Source organism: Balearica regulorum, chromosome 17, assembly GCF_011004875.1.
Source record: "Balearica regulorum gibbericeps isolate bBalReg1 chromosome 17, bBalReg1.pri, whole genome shotgun sequence".
NCBI classification, from domain to species: Eukaryota; Metazoa; Chordata; class Aves; order Gruiformes; family Gruidae; genus Balearica; species Balearica regulorum.
The window spans coordinates 12,947,498-12,972,845 of NC_046200.1; the positions used below are offsets into that span (position 1 = coordinate 12,947,498).

The 25,348-nt window shown below is 54.6% G+C and overlaps 1 long non-coding RNA gene across 1 annotated transcript; it reads right to left on the reverse strand.

Annotated features, from left to right (window-relative positions):
- Window positions 1-24,332, reverse strand: LOC142604288 (uncharacterized). Its single transcript, XR_012838160.1, has 6 exons — window positions 24,166-24,332; window positions 20,993-21,181; window positions 7,501-7,633; window positions 6,758-6,897; window positions 1,239-2,340; window positions 1-1,127 (listed from the first exon to the last, which is right to left on the reverse strand). It is a non-coding gene; the product is annotated as an uncharacterized LOC142604288 (long non-coding RNA).
- Window positions 24,333-25,348: the final 1,016 nt, after the last annotated feature.

The following is a 25,348-nucleotide window of genomic DNA, read 5'->3' on the forward strand; positions in this document are numbered from 1 at the left end:
TCCGCTCGCAGAGCCCCGTCTTGAAAGGGCGTCTGGTCCATCACACACGCACGGCTGACATGCGTGAAACCCTTCACAGCATTTATTGATGTACGTTACCTTGGATTTTATGGCACAATAAATAAGGGGGGAGAGGCAGACACCCATCCCCTCAACACTGTCTGCACTGCATCACCCACCCTTTGTGGCTTCTCAAATCCAGGACTGCAGACAGCATCTTCCCCAGGATGTCATTACTCGGACACCCCACCGGTGACACGCGTCCACGGGACAGAAGGTCGTGCTCCCAGGCGGGGAGGCCAAGACCTTGTTCCCCTTCCCGTTCAACAGCCGTTAGTAAACAGGCGTCACCAGCTACCAACAAAAAACGTCCTTCCAAGCTGCTCGTTATCTTTGGCATCAGTCACGGCCAAACGAGGGGCACGCTGGCTCCATGCAGGGCGGTTCTCCTCCAACATTTGCCAGAGCCACTGTGGAAGGCTCAGACCCTGTCCGTGAAGATGACATGACAGCCGTGCCCTCTGCCATACAGATGTCCAGCACCCTCCTGTAGACCACGGCCCTGCTCCGACCTCAGAGCAGACACCACTGGCAGATCCGCTCTCGCTTTACGCTGCTTGCGGGCAGGATCAGACCTCGGTGCTGAGGAGGCTTAAGCGGTGCTCAGAGGAGAGATCCTGTTAGATAAGAGGGAGCAGACAACAGGCCCGTAGCAGAGGGAAGCCACTCCGTCTCCGGGAGGCTCGGTTTATCAGCACAGGTCCCAGGCAGCACAGAGTCCCTACCGCCGCGTCAGCCAGCGAGCGGCAAACATCTCATTAGTCACGGCGAGGCTCCCGCTGCTCCGCCAGCCTGGGCTGAACCGGCTCCCAACGGGGAACGGTTTCTGCCCCCCCCCCAGCAGCAGATCAAAGGCAAGGGAGGGAGGAGGAGGGGGAACACACCTTGGGGCTGCTGGTCCGGCAGCATCCTCAGCTCCTGGAGCACACAGCCTTCGGGCTGCGTAACCTTGTGGTCTCGCTCCACTGCGATGCCTTACCTAGATTAATCACTCCTGCCACAGGCAAGAGAACTCAAGTGGATGCTGTCTCCTTGGCCATTACTCTGATTTTTGCATCCTTCACTTACTGTGGATATAAAAAAAAACCCGACAGTGAGAGTGGCAGCCCCCCAGCCCAGATGTTTCCATCATCACCGTGCAAACACCCAGAACAGGGTGAGGAGCACCCATCGCTCACTGTGCCCTTTGCTGTCTGACAAGCCACTGATCTACCTCCAGGTGCTGGGAAGAAGCGTGGCTCACCAGCAACCCTCGGGAAGGCAAGCCCAGCGTGCTGGGGCCAGCTCCAGCTCCCGGGCAGGACGCTGGGGCTCAGCTCCACCCGAACACGTCCATGCCTGGTGTGTTCAGCGTGGGCTTTTTGACCCTCTGAGTTCTGTCCAGCCCCGGGCTGTCTGCAAGCACAAACACCAGCTCTTCCGAGCTCTCCAGCCCAGCTGGCATGGTGGGGCGAGCAGGCAGTCTCTTTTCTGGATTCCATTTTAGCTATTTCCCAGCCCCAGGGACGGAGATATTTTTTCATCCCCTTTTACAAGGTGATTAAACGCTGCATTTGTAAAACGCTTCATTCCGCAAAACAAATTATGTAAAACACACTCAGTGGGATCTAACACAAACCGACACAATCAGCCAGCAGTGGGGACTCTGCTCCCAGGATTTACTTTCTAGGGGCTGGGAGCAGCAGCCTGGACAGCCTGCTGGCCTGTGCCCTCCTGGGAGAGGGTCTCCACCAGGCACAACGATGAGCTCTGGCCGATCCTGCTCCATCGCAGCCTCCTGGGGACCTCGGAGCCTGCCCCTCCTCCGGAGAGAGCTGGGTGGTTGTACGCATGGCACAGGGACGGGCATTGCACAAAGTAGCTCTGGAGGTCCAGCAAACCTGGATCTGCTGATGTTGCTTATTTTAACACTCATGAGTGTTTCAGAGCTCTTCTGTTGCTACTACTGCAGCACTCTCGTGCACCATGCTGGGAGAAGAGCATCCGGATGGACCTTCAGTCATTGCCGTGTTTCCAAGCAGCTCTGGGGACACTCTACCCGCCCGCAGCCTCGACCCGTGCTTACCCAGCAAGAGACAACGCTAACAGAGCTTTCCGTGCGATGGGAAACAACGCTGCTTGCCTGAGGACAGGCTGCTCATCATGGCAGGTGTCAGAGAAAGGAGCTCTTGCTTCTTCTGGACAGGCTCAAGGATGCTCCGGGGGCAAGCACTGTGGGCCCGTACCGTGCTGGATTAGGACAGAAACCAAGCCAACCTGGAGCCTGCCTTGGGTGCACGGCTGTTGGAAAAAAGGAAGGAAAGAGAAATCAAGATTTCCTGCCCCCAATTTGCTGACTCAGTAATGACTCAAGAGGCTAAATTTAGCTATTGAAGAGCTCAGCAGCAGGGTGAGCGGCTGTTGGCCTCTCCTTAACCTCATTATCAGACCTTTTAAGCAAACTCTTCACCAGCTCAGGACAGATTCTGCTCACGCTCCACCGGGATTATAAGCCATCTTTGAAAGCTGGAATAAAGCACATGTACGTACAGAGGTACACACACAGCTTTCTGGTGGCGATGCAAGACCTGGGAGCGGAGAGACAGCACTTGAATGCATCATGCTTGGTGAGTCGTCATAGCAACAGGGAATTTTAAAAGCAATTAGGTGTGGGTTCATCTGCATTGCTCCGAGGGATCTCAAAAAACCCCGGAGCTGCGGGCAGCCTGCCAGGCCGCCGTGGGCAAGGGGCTCCTCCGGTTCAGAGATGTGGTGGCACTGGCTAAACATCAGCGCGCAAACCCAGAACGGCTTTGCAAGCCAGGCAGGTGCTGGTACGGCAGCTCAGCCTGGCCGAGGGAGAGGAGATACCCCCTGGGGAAACACAGAGCTGTGACCCAGGCTTGTTTCTGTGCCAGGGTGCACCAAGGCAGTCGAAGACTTTCTGACCAAAGAGAGTAGAAATTTCTAAACAGCAACAATATCATCTTTTGCAGTACAGTTTGACCCGGCTGCAAGCTAAGCTGGCTCTGTGCTTCAATAAGACCCATTCCTGTAAGGTCAATCATTATACAACCTCCCACAAAGCCTTCATCGACTGTTTCCCAGAAAAGCCCAGCCTGGAGAGCAGCTCACCTCCTGCGTCGCTCAGGGTTCACGCCGACGCAGCGCGTGATCCAGAGAGCGGCTCCTCGCTCCTCTCCAGCCCCGGGCAGGAGCCGGGGGAACCTGCCTGCCCCACGCTTCCCAGGCGTGACCGATGGACCCTCGGCTACGGCAGGGATGGAGACAGATTCACACATGTTCACCATCACGTGGGCTGAAGGCATCATCCCTTCTCCACAGATAACAACGACGCATGCTCTGTCTTTCCAGTAGCATTGCTAAGAGCTTTTTTCTTCTCATAGAATCGTAGAACAGTTTGGGTGGGAAGGGACGTTAAAGCCCATCCAGTCCCACCCCCTGCCATGGGCAGGGACACCCTCCACTAGCCCAGGTTGCCCAAAGCCCCATCCAGCCTGGCCTTGAACACTGCCAGGGAGCCAGGGGCAGCCGCAGCTTCTCTGGGCAACCTGTGCCAGGGCCCTCACCACCCTCACAGGGAAGAATTTCTGCCTCAGATCTCATCTCCATCTCCCATCCTTCCTCCTAAAGCCATTCCCCCTTGTCCTGTCACTCTCTGCCCTTGTCACCAGCCCCTCTCCAGCCTTCTTGTAGCCCCCTTCAGGTACTGGAAGGTGCTATAAGGTCTCCCCAGAGCCTTCTCTTCTCCAGGCTTCCCCTTTCTTTTCATATGTTAAAAATCAGTTCCCTCCACCTCACTGCTAGAAATTCCTCCCAAGTTTTTCATCACATCTTTTCACTTCCCTTCACAATTTCTACACTTTCCAGGCTCCATACTGGATGAAGCACTGTTGATTTCCAGCTTCCCATTCCACTTTCCACTTATTTTTCCACATTTTCTGCTCACAGCAGCCACTCAGGCCAGGCCACGTGCTCTGGCACTCACTTTTCTGGCCGAGGATGTTCCCCTTTGCATCAGACACCTTTCAGGAGGCCCCGAGAGCTGCAGAAGTGCGGGTGGTATGATGTTGATGCCTTGCTTCAGCATCCAACCTCCCTTTTTATTGATGAGCTAGAGAAAGGGGTTGTAGCATTTACTAGGGACTGGGTTGGGGAGCAGCGTTTCGGCTGCTTCCTCCCAGCTGGTGAGCGAGGGGGGTAGCGTACATCTGCAGAGGGGAGATAAGGTAATCGGCCACCTCAAACGCCTGGGATCTTATTAAAGGAGAGCTGGCTGGCGAGATCCTATCGCCGCACAGAAATATCTGCGACTTCATCCTCGACTGTAACATGAACCAAAACAAATCGAATGAGCAGGACGGTCAGGCTGGGCTCTCCTGTGAGGCAGGATGGGCAGGGAGCGAGGGGAGGCTGCTCCCCACGCAGCCGAGCCCCCGGCAGAGCGGCCAGAGGATGCAGGTGGGAGGATGCGCAGCCACGGGAGCCCAACAAGGGGTGGAGGTGGCTCTGCCAAAGCGATAAGGGAGGTCCTGGTGCGTGGGGAGGTCGGGCCATTACAGCAGCGGGGCAGGATGCTGCCACAGGGTGTAGCTGCGGGGACCAGAGAGACTTTGTGAAGGGCAAGGGACAGGATTCAGCCTCGTGTGCCGAAGGGCACGCAGCCCGCGGGAGCTCCTGAAAAAGCAGACACCTGGCCACCGGCTTTAACCCAGCTCACAGAAGTGCCTCTCTCCAAGGGCCTTAGGGACCCCCAGTCACACTGTCCCCCCAGGACTGGCCAGCGTTACTGCTGATGGATAAACCCACGGCAGCTCGATCCAGTCCGACTAACGCAGGCGGCAGAGCCTGTCCCTGCTGCCCACGGTCCTGGGAGCGCAGAGGGAGCCAGAAGCTACAGAACCAGGGTTTAAACCCCTGTTCCCACATTCACCTGGGGACAGGGACAGCTCTTGGACAGCCAGCATCTCCTCTCTGTTCCAGCTGCGGCAGAGGGAAGCGGGCACCACAGGCATAAGCAGCTACACGGAGCCAGGTCTCGCCCCGGCAAAGCCCAGAACAACTTGCACACGGGTGAAGCTCAGATTTCCAGCTCCTTTCCTTCTGCCCAGGGAGCCCAATTTATCTCGGAAGCCATCACGTGCAGCTCATTCCTCTCGGGAACGAGCACGAGGCCGGCAGCAGCAGAGGGACGGATACCTGCCCACTAACACCCTTCGTGCCAGTCACAGCCGAGAGGTGCCGCAGGCTCCCTTCTGCCAGGGCAGAGCTTGCTTTGACCCCGCAGCGATTTGGCGAAGGGGTTTCAGAGGGCAACTAGAGCTTCCCCAAGGCTTGTGGGGCAGGGACAGGTGCAAACAACATCCCAAGTGGTTATAGCACTCTTCTGGTCAGATTAAACTTCATGCAAGCCACAGGAATAATAGCAATAAATTCTCCCTGCCCATCAAAAGGGAGGGCGGGTGTGCAGGAGCCTGCTCCGAGCCCTCCTGGGAGGCAAAAGAGGATGCAGCCTCCATGCCCCCACCAAAAAGCCTGGGAAGAGCCTGCCAGCTCACGGCACTGAGCAGCCTTCGCCTGAGTCACGGGGGAACAGGGACCTCGGTGCCACCTCCCACCCAGCCACGGGAACAAACAGAGCCTCCTCATCCTCGCCGGCAGGGTGGGGAAGGACGTGTCTCTGCCTGCAGGCAGCAAGCTCTGCCCTCCCCGCTACTCGGGGGGAAGGGGAGCAAACAAATCCAGCCCCCGCAACCAGGCGCGTGGGCAGAGCGTGACAGTGTGTCACCCATGGGTGGGCTCTGCTCCGAAAGGAAAGCTTTCCAGCAGCATTTGGGAAGAAGGCTGCGCAGGCGAAGGGACAACGGGGAGAGGACCTGGAGCACCACAGATGGGAGAACAGGCCAAGCACTGCAGCAGGGAGCAGACATGAATGTCAGTGGAAGGACCGTGACATCCACGCAGGGGAGCTTGGAGCTGCACATCGCTTCAGGAACGGGGGGGCAGACACAGCTGCTAAGGTTAACGGGGAGCAGCAATACTGAGGGAAAATGAGTAGGCATGGGGAGGCAGGCCCAGATACACCAAAGCAACGGTGAGCTCCTCTCACCCTCTGTAAACTCCACCCTGGGAGCAGCATGCTCCCCTGCACACCATGCTGGGATTCACAGCCCGCCCAGCCCAGCCCCTGCTCCAGCGGGGCAAGGAAGCATCCCCCACAGGGGGCAAACACAGATCTCAAAGCATAACGCATCAAAACAGACAGAAACATGTGTTACCAGCTGGCTTTTAGCAGCGGTTCGTGCCTCTGTGTTCCCCACTGAGGCTGACAGCCCCTACGCTGCCAGGACAACACCTAGATAGCAAGGTCAATGTTGACCAGCCCACCTTGGGAAGAAGTCCTGCAGCCTGAGATAATATTTGTACTTCTCAAGATGGGATGATGACTACAGAGGGCAAGAGCCTCATTTAAAGCAGTTCTGGTGCTTCTGGACTCCACAATTCTTCGCTCAGAGTTAGCTCAGGTATCTCTGCATCCCATCGCTGTGGAGGCAAGGAAGCCTGTTTGGGTGAAACAGAAACTTGGAAACCATCGGATGAGGTGGAAGGAGGACGTTACTGCCTATTACCTGTAAATGAAGATATGCTACCTGACTTATCCAGGGCAAACAATGCTTGTCAAGAACAACGAACTCACTGAACTGCTGCATCGGTCAGTCTGTGTTGACAGAGCTCATCAAAGTGTTGCTACAGAAGTAACGTGTAGCAGCTCTACCCAAGCTCTCAGAAGCTGATGGGAAAAGGAAGGAGGTGAAAGCGCTGAGAAGCCAGCCTCATCTGTACTGAGCAAGAACAAGAGCTGACATACAGCTTAAACAACATATTAACTAACACAATGAAGGAATGAAAAAAGCTCAGGGGATTAAGGAAGAAACCTTTTCCCCTTATAATTTATAAACATCCAGAACATGATACTCTTGGACTTAATATCACCAGGACATGACAAGGTAAAGGGGATACACTCTCTGATCTGCACTCAGATCGTTAGCTCACCTACACTGGTTTTGGCAATGAAAGGCAGCAGAATTTAGATGAAACCATGGGAAGAGGCATACCAAAAGGCCAGGGCTACTCCATGGTGGGCTGGGTCAGGCTGTCACCACAGCAAGTTGAGTAGGTCATCGAGCTGCAGGTACGTCAGCCCCCAGCAGGGCTGGGGTTCCCCAAACAGGTCTCAAGGCAAGTGCCAGTGACCCAGCTAACTGCAAGGAGCTAGTCTGCAAATGCTGGCTCATAATAAATGACCATGCTCTGTAAAAAGCTTCTTGAACTAGCTACATCATGGAAATGGCCTCAGGAGTCAAAGCTCTTAGCAAGATCAGCATGAAGCTGGCACTAGAGGCTCCTCCCGAAAGCAAGACCCCAGCTGGCAACACTGACCTTACGAGGAAGAGGAGACACCCAGGCAGGAGCAGCACAGGACCATCACCCTGCGTTGAGCCTCTCTTCAGCAGCAGCGAGAAGGGCACGTCGGGAGATCTGGTATCACGTGAAGGGCTGCGGGTCTGGTCTCCTGGTAAACAGGAAAGCAATATACAGGAGATCTGTATTTCAGTGAACTCAGAGGATGAGGTTGTATCTCTCACGGCACGTCCCTCTGCCTGCCTTCCCATAGTGGTGGTATCTCTTCTCGGGTTAGCAAACACCACCGACCGTGGAACCCAACCTCTCGGGGCAGACGGCTTTTTGCCTTGGTAGCACTACGCTGATAGGGAAGCGGTGGGGGACAGATGCTCCTGCCTTCCCACGCTAGGCGATAGCATCGGCTCCAGGATGGCAGCATCAGCAGCGCTCGCTCGCATCGGTGCCGAAAGCCACCCGAGGCAAGAGGAGGCCACGGCGGAGGCAACCTTGGCAGTAGGTGCTGGGAAATGAGCTCCACGCTCAGTCCCACACAGCCACAGCCCATAGCTGCTGTCAGCCATGGCTTATTGAAATCAGTTCCCCTCTGCGGGTCTACAGCTGCCCCGATGCCCCAGCCCGTGCCGTAAGAGGGAACCGGGGACGTTCAGGCATCGAGGGGTGGCAGGAGAACACGATTCTGGCTTGGTAATGAGTTCTGCATCGTGCTGCATTAACCCAGACTAAATTATCTTTTATGCTGCTATGCTTCAGCTAATAGAATAAATAATATAACGGGCAAGCAGCGGCAGATAACTTCTTCGTTTTGATAGCTGTCGAGGGAAAACAGACCCTTTGATTGGAGCCTCTCTGCTGCTGACGTGAGGGCAGGTTTCCAGATACCCCAGGTGCCGCTGTATTCAGCATGTGTCACGAGCACCGTGACAGCCGTGCTGGCTGGGTGGACAGGAACAGCCAGTGCTCCAAATGGAACTCCTAGCTGGTTAAGGAAAGAAAAGTCTATTTAAAGGAGTGAGGGCCCTTTTAACCTACCTTCCTTTGAAAGGAAAAAAAAAGCCCACCTAAATATATCTTACCAGAATTAGAGCTTTTAACCTGTTTGCCTCCTGCAGCCCATTGTCCGGCATGCCAAGAGCTGTTTCTCTGGAAATGGCAATGTTAGCTAATTACTGTTTGAAGTCTTTCCTCCTGTGGAGCAGAGCAGCAGCCTAGGAACGCCTGGTCCCTCCCCTGACAGCTCCCTGCAGAACGGGCTTTCCAAGCCATCAGCAGGCGTGGGGCCAGATCCTGCTCTCTGGAGCAAACCACACACGGATCCCGAGGCAGAAGGGGGGGCAGCTGCCTTTTCTCCATCACTCCCTGCTCACTCACCTCCCCCAAATCACGGGCATGATCTAGAGACAGACACACGGCCGCACCAGCCCTGTCTATGGGGTCAGAGTTGTGCCAGCATCCCCCCAGCAGTGGGGCACCGAGGATGCCCGGGGCGCTGCGTCTCACGGGAGCTGCCTTTTTGCTGCGGTGAAAGGCTGGTTGCCCTGCCCGGAGGGGATCCGCGGGGGAAGGCAGTGCAGCCAGCCAGCAAAGCCCCCCCTCCCAGCACAGAAGGGCTGGTGGGCTGCATTAACACACAGCTCCAGGCACCCTGGAGATGCCTACGTGACCCCCCCCGAGGAGCAACAGGGTCTGGCCCCCTTTCTCACAGCAGCATGCAGACCGATAAATAGCTATTTCTCCTCAGTTTTCTCCCTAGACAAGCAAGATTTAAACCAGAAGCGTTTCCCTGCAGAAGCCACCCTAGGGCGGATGCAAAGGGGAAACTGCTGGGGACACACGTGGGGACCAGCACAGCTCCAGTGGACCCTCTGGGAGAGGGACGAGCCTGCAGCCTTCGTTGCAGATGAGGAGTCAAGGCAGCAAGGTGAGAAAGAAGTGTAACCAGGAAGAAAAGCACATCTGATTTAGCGTTGGGCAGATGCGTGCTTTTGCCTAGGCTAGTGAGAAAAGCAGGTTGTCAGAGGGCAGAACAGGCATTTTAGTGACAGCTATTGGTAAGGGTTTCTTTTTTTAAAGTAATTGCTACAACTCAGGAGAAAAAAATAAAAATTGCCTTATCATGAGCCAAGATAATTTTCCTTCAAGAAATCCTTGAGGTTTGGCATTTCCATCGAGCTCCGCAGAGGTGAGCGCCCTGCTCCCAGACAGCTCAGCCAGGGCTGGGGAAACCACTTTCTGGGAGGTGAGGACGGCTGGGGAGGAACGTGACACGGCACTGCCCTCTTTGGGTACATCCACCCGCCGATCCCAGGCTCAGCGCCGTGCTTGGTTCAGACCTGGTGTACATCTGCATCGTTCCTTCATGTGCCACCGCAGCGGAGGTGAGGTCAGAGATGCACAGCAGATATTTGCTTCGGCAGCCTTACCCTGACTAACTGATGGTCCAGAGATCCTATCCTCCCCCACAGCTCACCCAAACCCCACGTCCAGCCAAGCTGCTGCCATGCCAAGCCTCACCACCACTGCTGTGGGGATCTGCTCCCGGTGGGAGAGCGCCCAGGGCAGAGCCAGGCTCCCTACCCGCACCCCCCTGGCTGGGAAACCAGACCCCGGCAGAGCGTTAGGCAGGAGCATGCATCCCTTTTGCTGGCCCCGTGCACATGAAGAAGCTGGTGCTGTGCTGAAATGGCCGCTGAGGCTCGGGGTGACTGTGCGGGAGCTGCAAAGGACCCCGCGGATGGACAAAAGGCTGCCAAGGTCAGAAAATCCCAGCGCTGCAGGGGGCTGGAGTGGAGTGAATGGAGTTCTTGGTATTGCAAGAATCAGGGAAAGCTTTAGGTCCTTTTCCATCTTGTTCCAACTGCAGCCACGTTCCTGTCATCACACTTGTGATATCCGTGCTCCTCTCCACCCCACATCCTCACAGCCCAGCCCGGAGAGGATGTCAGCCAGCAAAGGGCAACTTCCCACAAGTGGCAGAACTGAGGATCAGTGAGCGACCTTCACCTCTTCCCTCATTCCCACAGCGCTATGGCACATCCTTTGGACTTCTTGTGAAACACAAGGAAGCATCATTAGGAGATTAAGGTAAGGACCTTAAAAAAAAAAAAAGCCAAAAGCCCTGACTGGTAGGCACATGCCCCCCAGCTGCTGGGTGAAGACCTGTCAGACCTGGGCTACAACATGAATCATCTGCAAGAGGAGCCATCCAGACCTCCCTGCTTCATCCGGTGTCCAGAGAAGCTGGGACGTTTGAACCATCGGAGAAGTGGTGGGTACGGGAGAAGGACCTTTTGATGGGGCTTTGCCAACTCAGGCCAGGTACCTCGTGCCAGAAAACTGGTCACTGATCCAGCTCCTCTGTAGATAACTGTTAATAAAGAACTCTGTTCATTTAATAGTGCCAAGGGACTCTGTGCTAGGATCTGCCACAGGGTACAAGAAGCGTAACGCTTCCAACCAGCTTAGCAAAGCCCAGAGCAAGGAAGGGGTAATTAACCGGAGAGCAAAGCGGCAGCAGGACCGAGATGCTGGATACTCCGATGACAGCAGGAGTGGGAATAGAGCCTGGCCACAGCGCTGAGCAGGGAAGGGAAAGGCAAGGCGCTGCAGGTTTCTTCACTATTCCCAGGAGGGAGAGAGAGCAGGGAAAGAGGGACTGTGCCCAGGAACGGCGTCAGAAATACTGCTGAGAGGGAGCGGGAATTTCGGAAACATGCGTCTACAAACCAACCTAAACACAAGCACAGTAAGAGTAACAAACAGCTCACTGCAGAGCTACAAACACTGCAGCTATTTTTAGTTACATAAAAGACCCCAAATTATGGAGAGGATTGCTGTGAGACTTTGGGAGAGAAACAGATCCAACACCAACACGTTTCCCCCGAGGCCAAGGGAAAGCTCAGCGCATTAGAAAACAAAAATGAGTGAGGAACTGCTCAATTTAGGCAACTTAAGTGGAAAGCAACTTTCCAAACCCCAAGTTCACCCCATGGGTCTCCATCTCCTACCCCTTGGCTGCCCCAAGAAGCAGTCCTGTTTTCCCAGAGATGGTCAGTGGTGAGGACGGGCATCCACCTCCACTCTGCCAGCGTATCTGCTCAAGGGGCCGAAGGCTTGGGTTCTGCTGCCTGTTGCTTGTATCTGTAGTAAGCTACAGAGCTACTTCCTTTTTTTCTCCTCTATATGAAAAGGACTTGGCAAACTGTTTGCAAAAATATAGGGTAAAAAGAACATCCTGGGGCATGGTGGAGACGAGAGCGGAAGATGGCAGAGAGACCAGCAGGTTGCTTGGTTGCTGCAGCTCTCACCTTCACGTGGCCACAAGGAAGGGGATGTGTTACAGCGGCGGAACAGTAATACTGAATGTCCTTTGTCTGGGAGGATGGGATTTCTCCAGTTACCTGGGAAGAAGCAAGCGAAGGCTTTCACTGAAAGAATTCCCTTAGGACTGGAAGGAAATATCCAGAAGGAAGAAATCCATCCACCTCCCACGCACAAGCGTACACCACCCCGCGGGGCGGCAGACGAGGCAGGTCCACTGCCAAGGCACTGCCGTTCACAGACCAACCCCTTCAGCCTGCTCCAGGGCTCAGGGATCCCACTGGGAGAAAACATATGCATCCATACGCAACAACGTCCCTTCGATTTGAGTCAAATTTCTGGATGGGTAATGCTACTTCAGTCTTGTTCTGCTCCAGCCCTTCTCAGCTGCAGGTCTGGTCGGACTTTCCGGGGGGGAAAGCCGCCTGCCTTTGAGCTGCATTTGGATGGAGACTATTTTTGGGCTCTTTGCTGGCACACAACACCGCTGTAAGCGATCACCTCCGAGGTTAATTAGATGAGATTCTTTGGCGAGGTCTCTGGAGGAGCAGGATTTCCTTTTTTCCGCATTAAGCCCTTTTATTAACACTCTGATAGATCTCAACATCACGGTGCCCCTGCGACACTACCTATCATACAACTGGCAATAACAGCGGGTCTATTGCAGGAGATTAGGGGTGAGCTACAGAGAATTGCAAACAGCAGAGAAAGCAATAAAAGCAGAACAAGTTGAGAGATTGTCAGCTATAGCATCAACCCCAGAAGTCACAACCGTGCTCATGCCCACAGCAATCAGCCCCGTGCTGCAAGGATATCACATGATATTAGACCGCTGCTACTGCTGCTTGCAGCAATCTCTCTGGCTCGTACCCCTACAAATTTCACAGGGAGTAGAGACGTCTCGCAGCTCTAAAAGGCACCACACAAAAAAAAAAAAAAAAAAAAAGGACAGTGTTCTCAGTTTAATGCAACATGACTATTTGCTTGCAAAAATGACTTGGCTTCTCTGTCCCTGAACCTTGCAGGTGTTTGTTTAACAGCCTGCATAAATTGAGGCTAATCACAGCTCCGCCAGCTGCCAAGGAGTCCGACAGCCGGGAGGACGCGGCCTCGCTTATCTCGAGTGCAAGCTGAGCGAGCTGCTCCCGAGGGTGAGAGCTAATCTATGGAGCCCTAAACGAAGCAGCCGGTCTCTCTTGCCTGCAGCCTCGCCGGGAAGAAGTGGAGGACAGGGTCTGAATGGGATTAGTGCAGAGGAGAGAGGAGATATTTGGGGCTGTGCCTCGGCTGCTGCCAAGGATGCGCCTGGGGAAGAGTCTGCCTTGGCCGTCCCCGCGATGCCGAGGGCTGGGCTGGAGGCCAGGGATGTCCCCCTGGGTCTGGTGAGGAGCAAACACATCTCCAGGCTCACGTCCCTTCTGATCTCCCAGCTCAATGCGGAGGGAAACGGGCACCAGAGCTGGCCAGACAGCAAAGCTATAACACACATCCCTGTTCCGTCTTGCTTCCAACTTGCTGCAGAGATGTGCCATGGGCATGGCACGAGGGAACAGAGCGCCACTGATGAATAAACCCCTCAGATCTGGCTTTATGCGCCCCCAACACGCATAAGGACATGAATTAGGTATCTAACAAGCCAAAAGCAATTTATCTAAAGCACTCTTCTGTCACAGACCCAGGCTTCTGCAGCACACGGGGCATTTTCCAGAAAGTGCCATTCCCTAAAAGCACCGTGGGTTTCCTGGCTCCGCGACACCCTTGCTGGCTTTGTTCATCCACAGCTTTTTGTGACAGAGCAGAGGGCAGGGACTCGGCTGGACACGCGTGCTTGTGTCTCACCTCGGAGCCCTGGCAGGACAGGACAGGACGGAGCAGCATCCTGAGGCAGCTCGGATCCCAGCCGGGCCACCTGCAGCCCAACTACACAGAGCCCACGCAATGGAGAGCGGAGCCATCTCCTCATTCCCCCCTCCTGTTAAACAAGGGGCAGAAGTCACTGGGCACCCTCCTTCCAGCCGAGAGTTTGTTACGACACACCGCAGCACCCCAGGGTGGAGATACAGCTCCAGCTCTCACAGCCTCCTGCTGCTCCCCGTGCCCAAGTCAAAACAGGGTGTTGGGGGACCCTGCCCCCTCCTGAAACGCTCTCACAGCAGGGCTCGATGCCTCCAGGCACCATCCTGGCTCTCCACAGCATCCCACCCAAGCCAGCACCTGGGCGCTGCCTGTGCCGTGCAGCTCTTTCCCCACAGCGCAGACACCTACGGAGACAAGCTGCTCCCCCCGGAGCCGCAGAGAAAGCTTCCAGCAAACCGGAGCAACGCAGCGCCCTTCCCTCCAGCAAGAAAAGGGCTCCACCAGCACCGTCCTGCTGCAGAGCCCACCACAGCGGTCACAGCATTGCATGTTCTCTGTTGCCCCTGCTAGCCAGTGCCTGTGACACGTCCCAGCTCCTCTGCTCTGAGCCGGGCAGCCCTTGCCTCCGTGGTGTCCCACAGATGTCCACGCACCAGCAGCTCCGCTCATCTCCACGCCATGAAGCGGGGCCATTAGCCAGCACGGTACAGGCTTGGGCTTAAAACCCAGGCCTGCACACCTCAGAGAGCTCTGCAGGGACCATCCCTGGACATGAAATCTGCTTCCCCGTGCACCCATACGTCCAAGAGCAGAAAAGCAGAAACGATGGACTCGTACTCACGGCATGGCAAGCGCTAATGATTTCTGGGCAGTGGTGATCATTTCCGATCAGAATGCCTTTCACAATGACTAACCCCGTAATAAGGCCATAGGGAGGCAGCTGTAAAACACTAATCACGCGCCCCCCTCTCGCTCATTAGCTCAGCCCAGACCTCCCACCAGCCTGGTTACCACCTTGACATGGGGAACGGCTCAGCACCATCAGGAACCAGCCCCCTTTGCTCCTCTCATTTCAGTTTATTCCAACCTTGCGCTTTCTTGTTACCGTAAGAGCCCGACTCCATTCCAGGGGTTTATTACACACATAGCTTAAGCTGCTGAAGAACACAGCGGTCAGAGGTTTTAAAAGACAACCCTAACAGCGCAGGCGCTTATTCCTGCAAAGTACAATGGTCTTCAGGAGAGCTTTTTCATTAGTTACCCATATTTAAAGCTGGGCTCCCTACCACTGTGTTAAGAAGCAGCAAAACTCTGGCCAGGACCGCGCAGCCCTGCAGAACGGGGATGGTGGAGAAGGAGCGCTGGGTAGGTCCCTACCTGAGAAATGATAAAGACCTCATCCAGCCGTCTCCAAGGCTCTCTGCAAATAACCTTGGAGCTTGGGAGCACAGACACTTTCCCCGTCATGTCTTGGCTCATAGGACCAGCCACCTTCACCACTCACAACCCACTGCTACCGTTTCACACAGGAGAGCAGGCTCTGCACTGCTTTTCACCCTGATAACAACCCAAACCAGGGAAAAAGAGGCAAACAGCCTGCTCTCCACCCACCTGCTAGACCCTGACATCCAACCTCATGTCCCCGCCAACCCATCTGCATCCACAGCCCTTGCTCTTAAGTGCCCGCATGGTCCAGGAGGCAGTAGAAAAACCAGCACCCCAGCCCCGAGTCCTTAGCCCCCATTTCTTGGGTGGCTTCCTCAGCCCAGCTCGCCTGCTCAACGCCAGCCCTGCTTCCCCGAGGGCAGCAGGGATATCGTGCTGTACGGCCCTGCAGCACCTCAGCTCCAGAAGGCTTGGGCTGCTCCCTCCTCCCCTTTCACTGCATGGAAATGCACGGTAAGATCTCAGCGCAAGCCGAGGAAATTGCCTCCCTTTATCTTGCCAGTGCATTGCCCAAGCTAACCAGGGAAGAATGCCACAAGCAACAGCCAGAACACAATTCTCCTCCAGACAGCAGAGTCCAGCACTGAAGTTTTCTGCAGCCCCTTTGCCCCTCAGCTTTCCATTTCATTTGCATTTCATTTTCTGGAGCTGCCCAGCTCTAAGCACAAGCCCTGCAAAGGGCAGGGGATGCTCCAGGGCCAGATTCCTGCTCTGTAGGTCAGCCACAGAGAGAGAAGGCACGTTCCCTGCAGCCCCTGCTCACCAGTTCACAAGGTGTCACCAAATACACGAGGAAGAGGTCAGGCTTAAGAAACAAAACCAGAAGCCCCTGTGGCAGCATCCTGGCACGCTCAGCCTAGGAAGAAGCAGGTCAAGCTTCTCCATGGATACTTGGATGAGGATGTTCCGGAGGAACATCACAGCAGGTGGGCAGTGGTCCAAACTCACGGTTTTTAGGCACTCAAGAAGCCAAGATTCTCCCCCATGAACTCCCAGAAATTATCCTGAATCTCCCTGCAGCACGGAGTTCAGTGTAGCATCAGAGGCTCTTCCTGCGAGATCCTGGGTAACAAATGGCCCCGCAGAATGCCAGATGGCTAATAAATCCAGACTTCGCACACCACCCGCTCCTGGGAGCGCTGAACACTTCCTGTGCCTACAAACAAGCATTATAGATCAAGCTCAACTGGAGATGATGGCTGATGGCTAAATCCATTGTGTAGAACAATTGCCTCATTAGCAGGCTGAGCTGGGTACGAGGTCAGGGAGACGGGGCCTGCCAGAAGATAAGACAGGGCTATTTTGCAATAATTTGTCTAAGCCTGCATGAAATGTCAGGGTTACAGCAGCGCTCTGGAGTGGAACCAAGACAAGGAACCCCTCACGGGTCCTACACAAACTCACTCACCTCCAGCCCTGTGCGAGGGGAAGGGGAGCAGCTCTGTTTTGTCCTTCTCAAGTGGTCCTTGGGAAGCGTGACAAGGTGAAGCCAGTGGTTTGACTCTGGATGAGGTACTTTGGGGAAAGAAGTTGGAGACCGATCAAAGAGCCATTTGGGAGAATGTCCTAAAAACGTTGCTGGTCTAGATGGCAAGAGGCAGTCCACCGGTCCATGGACAGAGGAAGCGAGAGCTTCTCCAACCCCAAAACACAGGAGGATGCTCCCCTCCCCTCGCCACAGCCCAGCCCCAGCAGCCGCGGGTTCTCAGAAATGGACACGAAGCAGGACAGGGGGTTGCAGCTGCTGAAGCCTCCCCTGGCTCTGCCCGGCCACTCTCTGAGCACAGGGTTGGAGGGCAGCTCTGCCCCACAGCCCACCTCATCCCCGAGGAGGTTCACAGGTAAACGGCCCAGCCGGCTTCTGAGGAATTAGTCACAAGGCTTTGCATGTCAGCAAGGCTTCAGTACAGCATCTCTGCAGCTCTGTGCAACAGCCCATGCCAGAGAGAGAACAAAGAAAAAAAATAGCCTTGAGCCATCATGCTGCAAAGATGCCATCCCCTGTGCTGGCAGCTTGAAGGACAAGCACGTAGTGCCTCGCTTTCTCTTGGCCCCATTGATTTTCTGCAGCTCTGCCTCCAGATCTACACCCAGAGGCAGCTCGTTCAGCCTTGCAGCAACACCGGTACAGGATGAGGATACCTGTATCACACCGGGGGCGAACGAACCGACTCGAAGAGCAGAGACAACAAAAGGCATTGCAGGACGGTTGGGTTAATACAGCCATGAAGAGGAGACAGGCATTCCTGCTCCTTGGCCTGTCCCCATACTCTAGGACAAGGACTGCTTTGAGCAAACACTAAGGTGCCTGGGTCAGAGCCAGCTCCTCGCTGAGCTCCTCGCATCCCCGGGTGGCAGGATCCACCCGGAGCCAGCCCCGCCTGCCTGGCCACCACGTTCACGGACTTTTCAAGTCTCTCAAATCCGAGGCTGGAAAGCAAACTACAGCAATTAACAGCACTTGCTGCTGTGAATGGGAACACTCTGTAAATAAATTACATCTCGGAAATTAATAAGTGTTGCCTAATTGAGGTTTAGCATCTTAAATTCCTTAAAATTCTTACAAGTCAACAGAAAAGGAGGGAGGAAAGACATTCACTTGGCTGGAGAGCCCTAACCCAGAGCAAGCAGTAGGCAAAGGCACCTGAGCAGACTCATTCCTGCCTGTCACCAGGTTGCCCTGCTCCCACACCAGGCTACGGACATCTCGGGGTCAGAATAATTTCTCCTGCCAGCAGAGCAGCAGTATTGCAAATGGCTTTTAAATATCAAGCTAGCGCTCCAGTGCTTCTAAGGCAATGCACAACGCGCATCAGGGATGGAAAAAAAAAAATCAGATGGCATTAGTCAAGTCTGGGCCTTAGCACATGAGCCAGAGAAGACTTTGGCATTCGGCATTTGTGGAGGATGAAGCTCAGTGTTCCTCTCCTCCTCCTGATGGCTGCCAGCTCTTTGGTGAGAAGCAGGTATGGACACGCTCTGGTGACCTGGGAGCTCTCAGAACCTCTGGTGTGCTGTGTAGGGAAAGCGTTTTGCAGCCAAACTCCCCTGGCATCACAGATTCCCGGCAGATGACTCCCCTGCCACCACGCTGGCAGCTTCCTCCCGGCTGCAGGCGCTCTCATGCCAAGTCTGTGCTCCATCCACCCTCCAAGCAATCTGTCACCACCGAGGGAGCAATGTGTTGTCCAGATCTTTTCCTTGCCTGGAGCAAGCATGGACTTGTGCCCAATGAGAAGCAAGTCTGAACACATACTTCTGTGTGATGCTGATATTTTGATCTCCTTCCGATTACTCCCATCCGCCTCCCAGACACCCTTGGGTTCCCAAGGGTCTCCATCTCCGAGCCTGTTAAAGGGAGATCAGGAGACAGGCAACTGGGACAGGAGCGTTTTCCACCCCTCCAGCTCCCTGGTGCTTTTGTCCCTGACAAGAGCATCTTCCGCACCTCCAGCTCGCTGGGGCTTTTGTCCCCCGTCCTTCCCTGGCATCCCTCGGTGCAGGCTGATGGGCACGCATCCCTGCTTGCTGCCAGTGATGCCACACAGAACTGGCATTGCCGTGGAGTCGGTGTCCTCCTCCCTGCTCCACACACAGATATCTTGACAACTAAAGGACTAATCTTCTCTTCCTCTGCCCACATCATTAACACATCCAGGTGAGCAGGCAGACACAGCCCCCTGACACAGAGCACTGGTTTTTCTTGCCACGAACTCCTGGGGGGTTGGCATGCGGAAACCTTTAATGAATTTGACATAACTCCTAGCACAGAGCAGCTCCGCTATTTGATGCAAAGTTTAATTTGATTTCTCACTTGAATAGCTGAGACATCCTTGATACGCTTCCTTCAGCTCCTTCCAGAGAAATCTGCTGAATACAATTAGCGCCGGGAGTCACCTGCATTTCACCAGCCCTCCCCTTTGCTCCACTCCAACCTCCACCTGCCCCCCCCCCCCCCCCCCCAGGCTGCAAAGCCACCCCGACTTCGGTCTTTGGAAAAGGCTTTCCATGGCATTCACCCTTCCTTAGGAAGGGGAAAGCTGAGGTTAAACAGCGGCAGCAATCGACCCAAGACGATGAAGCAGGCAGAGGCCAAGGCAGGAGCTGCAGCCGAGTGTCCCAGCTCAGGTCACCACCAGCAACGCCTGCAGGAGGGCAACCACGGGCAGCAGCAGCAATCCTTTCTAACCCCAGCTGCCGTGTTCCTCCGCAGAAGCGGCTGCGTTTCAGCAGCAAGGCTTGCATCAGCTACACAGCACTTGAACAGCAGAGTACAACGCTTAGAAAACAGGGAGCAAACATTGTGAGTGCTATGAAAATACTAGAAGCACAGATGGGAACGTGGTGTTACCTTTTAAAAACAAAGACGTCTTCAGGTTTTTCTGGCGCCCGTTGACAGGACATACTGCAACATCCTACAATCCCCAAAGCCTGGGGACCACAGACCTGCTGAACCAGGGTCACTGTCGGGACATGAGGAAGACCCACAGCTTCCCAAAGCCCCAGTGCTGTCCTGTACCACTGCTGGGCACAGGCAAAGGTCTCGCCCGAGACTCGAGAGCCCCCACGGGCTCTGTCTGGTTCAAAACCCACTGGTGAGCCAGCACAAGCAACATTGGCTTGACTAAATCCGTTCCCTTCCCAAAGCTCTGAAGCACAAGTTGATTTAAAAATCTTAAAGCAAACCATCGGGGAGTGAAAGATGGATTTGCAGGTATTAAAGCCCCAGACCAAGCAGCAGACAGACACCTTTGATTGAGAAATCAATGCTTGGGTTTTACAGCATTTCACACTAAGCGGCAGCAGAGAAGAGCCCTGTGCATCTCATCCCTCCAGGGCAGGGGAGGGGGAACCAGCAAAAGGCAGAGAGGAGAGACACTCGGATGCAGGGTTGTATGTTTGGAAGCTTATTCCCAGCACACACGGCACTGCCGTTGCTCAAGGCCAAGACCCTCAGGGGGCTCGGCCATCTCTCCCAGCTCACCTCACAAGGTGATCCCCACCCAACGCAGCACACAGGACCTGCTGCTGCTCTGCCAGGCAGCCCTGGGTGCAAAAAGGTTGGCCTAGAAAGGAGAAAAAAAAAATATCCAGAGACTTGGACTGATGAAGATGCCAGAGGAAAGGAGCAAGTCATGAAGGGAAGAGGAGGAACAAGCCCTGCACCCAACAGGGGTGTTACAAGCAAGAGAGACATGCTGACAAATTAAAACAGACCACGAGAACCCCTGATATTTTTTAAAGCTCCTTCTTTCTCTCAGCTTTTTTCTTTTCCTTTGTATGTTGAAAATTCATCTTCAAAAGCCATTGCAATGCCCCCAGAGGGAAAAATACCCCAGCACAAGGCAGACTTCCCTTTAGGCAATGTGAATCTGTATTACCCAAGTAAAAAGGCTTTCATCTCAAAATCATTTGTTTCCAGAGCACTTGACCCAGAAGGAAGTCTCCTTTATTTCTATAAAAGTCACTTTCTCTACCAAAGTCCCATGGCTTCAGATGGGAGCTGTCAGGCAGCTTTCACTCTTCACCATTTCCTGCTCTGAGCCCTTCTCCTGCCTGCAGCAGCGGGCAATGCCCACACTGTGCTCCTCGGCAGCCCCACCGCTGCCCCAGGGAGGGCATGGGGCACTGGTGGGGCAGAGACCAGCCCCAGGGTGGTTCAGGGACCCCCGTCCTCCCCAAAGGGCTCCTCTGCCCCTGCCAGGCTCCACAAGCCCCTTCTGCCTGGTGACGGTGGCAAAGGGGGACCTTTCTCCAGCCGCTTCTATCTTTCAGCAAGAACCAACGCAGCGGTTGCAGTCGTTGGTATCTGACTTGTTTCTCGTCAGATGCTCTAAGCCAAAAGTGAGTTCCCTTCCCCAGAAGGAAGCCACAGACAAGGGTATACCTGCAGCGCCCGGGTGATTTTGGACAGCTCGGCGGTGCCAGATAGAAACCAGATGTGCAAGCGGTGGAGCTGGGGCTCGGGGAGGCTGCTTCTGCCCAGGGAGCTGTCATGGCTCCGCAAGAAGCCAGCTGTGATCCACACCTCCAGGAGCTCACAGACCGCAGGGACAGCCCCTTGGGGCACTCACGCCTGAAAGGGAGAGGAAAAGCGGTTCTAGCAATTCAGCAGGAGGAAGGAGAAAGGCTGTTTGTCAGAGGCAGCACACAGCCAAGCAGCTGGCCTGGGTGAGATGAAAGCTCCCAGCTCCCACGGCCGTCTGAGCTCCGGGGAAGATGCTACCACTGACAAGGATCTCTGAACCAAAGCTCCCAGCCCAGCTAAGTCCTGCTCAGATTCCACAGGTCCTGTGGGCAACAGGACAAGGGCATCACGTGCTGGAAACGCGCACCCCTGCTATAGCCTAAAGGGCCCCGAACACCAGACGATCTTGCTCACATGGGACACAGCTCAGCACAGCAACCTCGTGCTCAGTAAAGTTGTAGTCCATCAAAAATCACCGTTTCAATGCTGAGTTTTGCAATACTTGATGTGCAACTCAATGGCCCAGCCTCAGGTCGGGAAAAAGCACAACAGGGCCCTTGGCTCATAAAATTATAGCAAATTTCTTCCCCTCCAAGTTGGGGAGAAGAGCTCAAACCCCAGTGCCCAAAGCGCTGAAAAAGCCCCGGGGCTCCCAAGGTTGGTTGGATGGGAGCTCCCTTAACCCCGGGGCTGTAAGCAGCCCTTGGGTTTGATTCGACTGCCTGTTGTCAAGAACCCTGCAAGCAGCTCCTGAGCGTAAGCTCGGCTCCCTCCCACACAGCAGCACACCCAGCATACACACGGGCCGGGCTCTGGCCCACTCGCTGGGCTCGGCTGTCCAGGACGGAGCAGATTTAACAGGCAGGACTGGCAATAAAGATAACTGCGTCGGTGAGGATTCCTTATGCTGAATTGCTCACTGTGCACTGGGAGGTGACATCCAGTGCGAGATATCTACAAAGCTTTATAGAATAAATACAACCTGCTTCAATTTATACAAACCATCTCTACAGAAACATTAAAAACCAATGGTACAGCACTAACAGGGAGGAAACAGGAGCCACCAGGATATCCGGATTGCCTTTCCAGTGAGGATGCAGTCTGCCGGAGGCACCACGTATGGAGCACGCAAAGGCAGCACACACACCCCCTCGCACATCAGCGGTACATCACCCTGTGGATGCGGCAGCTTTAGCATCACAAGATGATACCGTTGCCCGCGTAGGCTCAGCATCCCACTGACACGGCCCGACAGCATCCCGGGGGAGTCACTCACTCCAGCCCCACCTTACCCGCGAGGACGGAGCACAGCCCCTGCCCACGGCACTGCGGGAAGCAAACCGAGTTCAGCTCTTTCTGCTGGCACGGCCACGCAGAATCACAGCTCCCACTCCGCATCCTGGTGGGAAGTAGTACCGAGCAGGCAGCTCTGCACCGGGCAATCGGGAACAGATTCCCACTGTGTATGAATTAGTGGTGGGTACCAACAAGGCTGCTCGCTTCCAGACAGGAGCGGAGACCCTGTGCAGGATGGGGGGGTCACACCTGCCTCCTTTCCCTCTCCTGAAAAGCAAGTACAACCGTGTTTTATCTGCTCAAACCATGCCACCCCCAATCCTTCGGCAGCAGCAGCACTGAGAAGTGAGATGCTCAGAGGCAGAGGGGATTTCTAAATCTGCCTGGGCGGTTGCTAGCTCTTTCAGGTTGGGCTGATTTCTGCATGCCTTTGGCAGCATTTTCAGGGGGGCTTTTCTGTGGTTTGAAGCTCTCAACTTCCTTCAGCTGACAACCTCGCCAACCCCCCTTTTCTGTACACCCCAAGGAAAAGACAATGAAAATCTTTAAGGAAAATAACTTTCAAAACTCTCGGAGACAAAAAGGTCCTATTAGAATAACGTTTAGGAGAGCATGGGATGCAGGGAGAAGAAAGCTTAAGCTAGACAAACTATAGTGAAAAAGATTGATCTATTAAAGCAGTGGAAGTTATCGGGGAAGCAAGCAATTTCCTGCAAACCGGCATAGCCAGATGCATTTCTGCTAAAGCAGATCTGTCTCGACTTCTCCGCAGCTTTCCCCTCTACCCGCCTGGCTCCCGGCAGCCCAGCTCGCCGGCTCTAATGGCGCGATTCACTTTATTGACCTATTCGCTGCCACCTGCTTGGGACGCAGCCACGGCAGATTTGCCATTGTGTAAGCAGCAGCAGCAAACATAAAACCCTAAATAAATTTTCGGAGGCCGCGGAGTGGTATAATTAATCACAGGGTCCTTTATGAGGTGGCAGCAGCAGAGAGGCAGGCAGGGGAATGTGGAAAGCAAGGCTGGGGGGGGGACACACACACATCAGGACCCCCTTCTGCTGCCTGCCCCCACCCTGTCCTGCCAGAGATGATGCAGGAGCTGAGGATTCGGAGTCAAGGTCAAACTCTATTTCGCTGCTCACCCATTTCTTGACCCCGGAGCAAGCGACTCTCTCCCCAGCGTGCTTCGTTCGGGTACATCCTTGGTCAGCAAATAAGCAGCACTCACAGCCAGTGTTTGCAGAGGTAGACAGTTAAGCCTGCTCCAAGCCCGCTCCCCGTTACGCTGATCTTACATCTTCCCTTTCCCACATTACCTCTGAATCTAGCCCAGAGCGAGAGCAAAAAAGAGATGTCAAAGGAAGAAAAGGAAGGAAAAGCTTTACACACCCTGGACTGGTTCCTTCCAGCTCCTCACTTGACAAATACAGCAGGGAGGAAGAACTGAGGTCTGCGTATCTCTCAGCCATCTCTCCCCTTGCGCTCCCCTGCAGGTGCTCCCGTTTGGGATGCTGGTTTCTGCTGCCCACCCAACACCTGAATTGCTGCATGAAGGCACGCAAAGAAGCCTGGTGACTGCTTGGGGAAAAATAGGAGGCCCCAAATTTTACTGGGTTTAGGACACAGCACATCTCCAGGTCAGTGTGCCTTGTTGCTTGACAGCAAGGCTCTCCCTTGGCAGCCTGCCCCTAGGTTCACCAGCAGAAGCAAATGGAATAGCTTGGCCCTGGGAGAAAGCTCATACCATCTCCACTTCAGAAAGTCATGGGGGACTCTTGGGGACACGGACTCACCAGGATTCCAGAAATGGCAATCTGGGAGCCAGGAGGACTTCTCTGGAGGGAGGTGACATGCTTTGACATGCTTTGGCTGAGCGCTCTGCTCCTCCTCTCCTGCATCCTCCCTAATCCAAGGGCAGTGCTCATCATGAAGGTGTTCTCCTACTTCAGAGCGGCACTGCCCTCGTCTGTAGGGCAACAAGAAAAAAGGTTTTCTTTCCTGCCATTGAACAGGAACGGAACAAGGCTAAAGCACAAGTCCTAAAGGCTATGGTGGAGTTGCCCTCACCCTGAGCCCCGAGATCAGCCCACCCGAGACATGCCTCTTCTTCCACCCTTACTTCAGCCCCGCTCCCTGCTTGCCCCGGATCGCTAGCATCCCTGCGGCTCCGATCAGCTGCTGTCTCTCTGAGCAACACTGAAGCACTGCTGAGCAGAAGCCCTCCTCAGGAAAGGAAAAAAAAAAATATTCCAGCCTTTGAGCCATGCTTTTAATATTTCATCTTTCTTTTTCCTGCCAGAAGAAAGTAAATTCCTTATGCCAGCTGGGCTGCAATCTCACCACCACATCTCTCTGCCTCAGAGAGCCCTGGCTGCCAGCCCCTCCAGGCAGATGGCAAATACAAGGCTCATATCCGCCCCCCAACTCCTCCTGCACCCCTCAGCAGCGGCCAGACCATGGGGTGGCCACAGAGCTGCAGCACAGCAGGGACAGGGTGCCGCGGGCTGCGTGGGAACAACCACATTCAAGGCAGATCCAAGCACTGCAGAGGAGCCCTGCGCTGAGCTCCACGGGGCCACGCAGATGCCTCGACGGACCCGCTCTTGGGGAAGAACTTGTTTGGGAAAGGTGACAGGTCAGCAGCCACTGGGTCACACTGAGTGACATCTGTCAATCACCGCCATCAAGTTCTGTCTCAAAGCCAGCCGTCATCCCACCCCCACACAAACTATCCAGCAAGCATCAGCTGTGTCAAGCCAGTTTTTATTTTAAATTTAATGCCTGTGAAGTATTTTGGCTTTAAATTATTCTGCAGACTCACTCAGTTCAGCAGCGCTTCCCCGTCTAGACAGAACAATCTTGTTGTCAGTGAAACAGATTCACCCTGACATCCCCACGGCACGCGGTGATGCGGTTGCTATTTTGGAGAAAGGAAGAGAGCTAAAAAGCTCTTTCTCTTATAGTTTTGGAACGTGA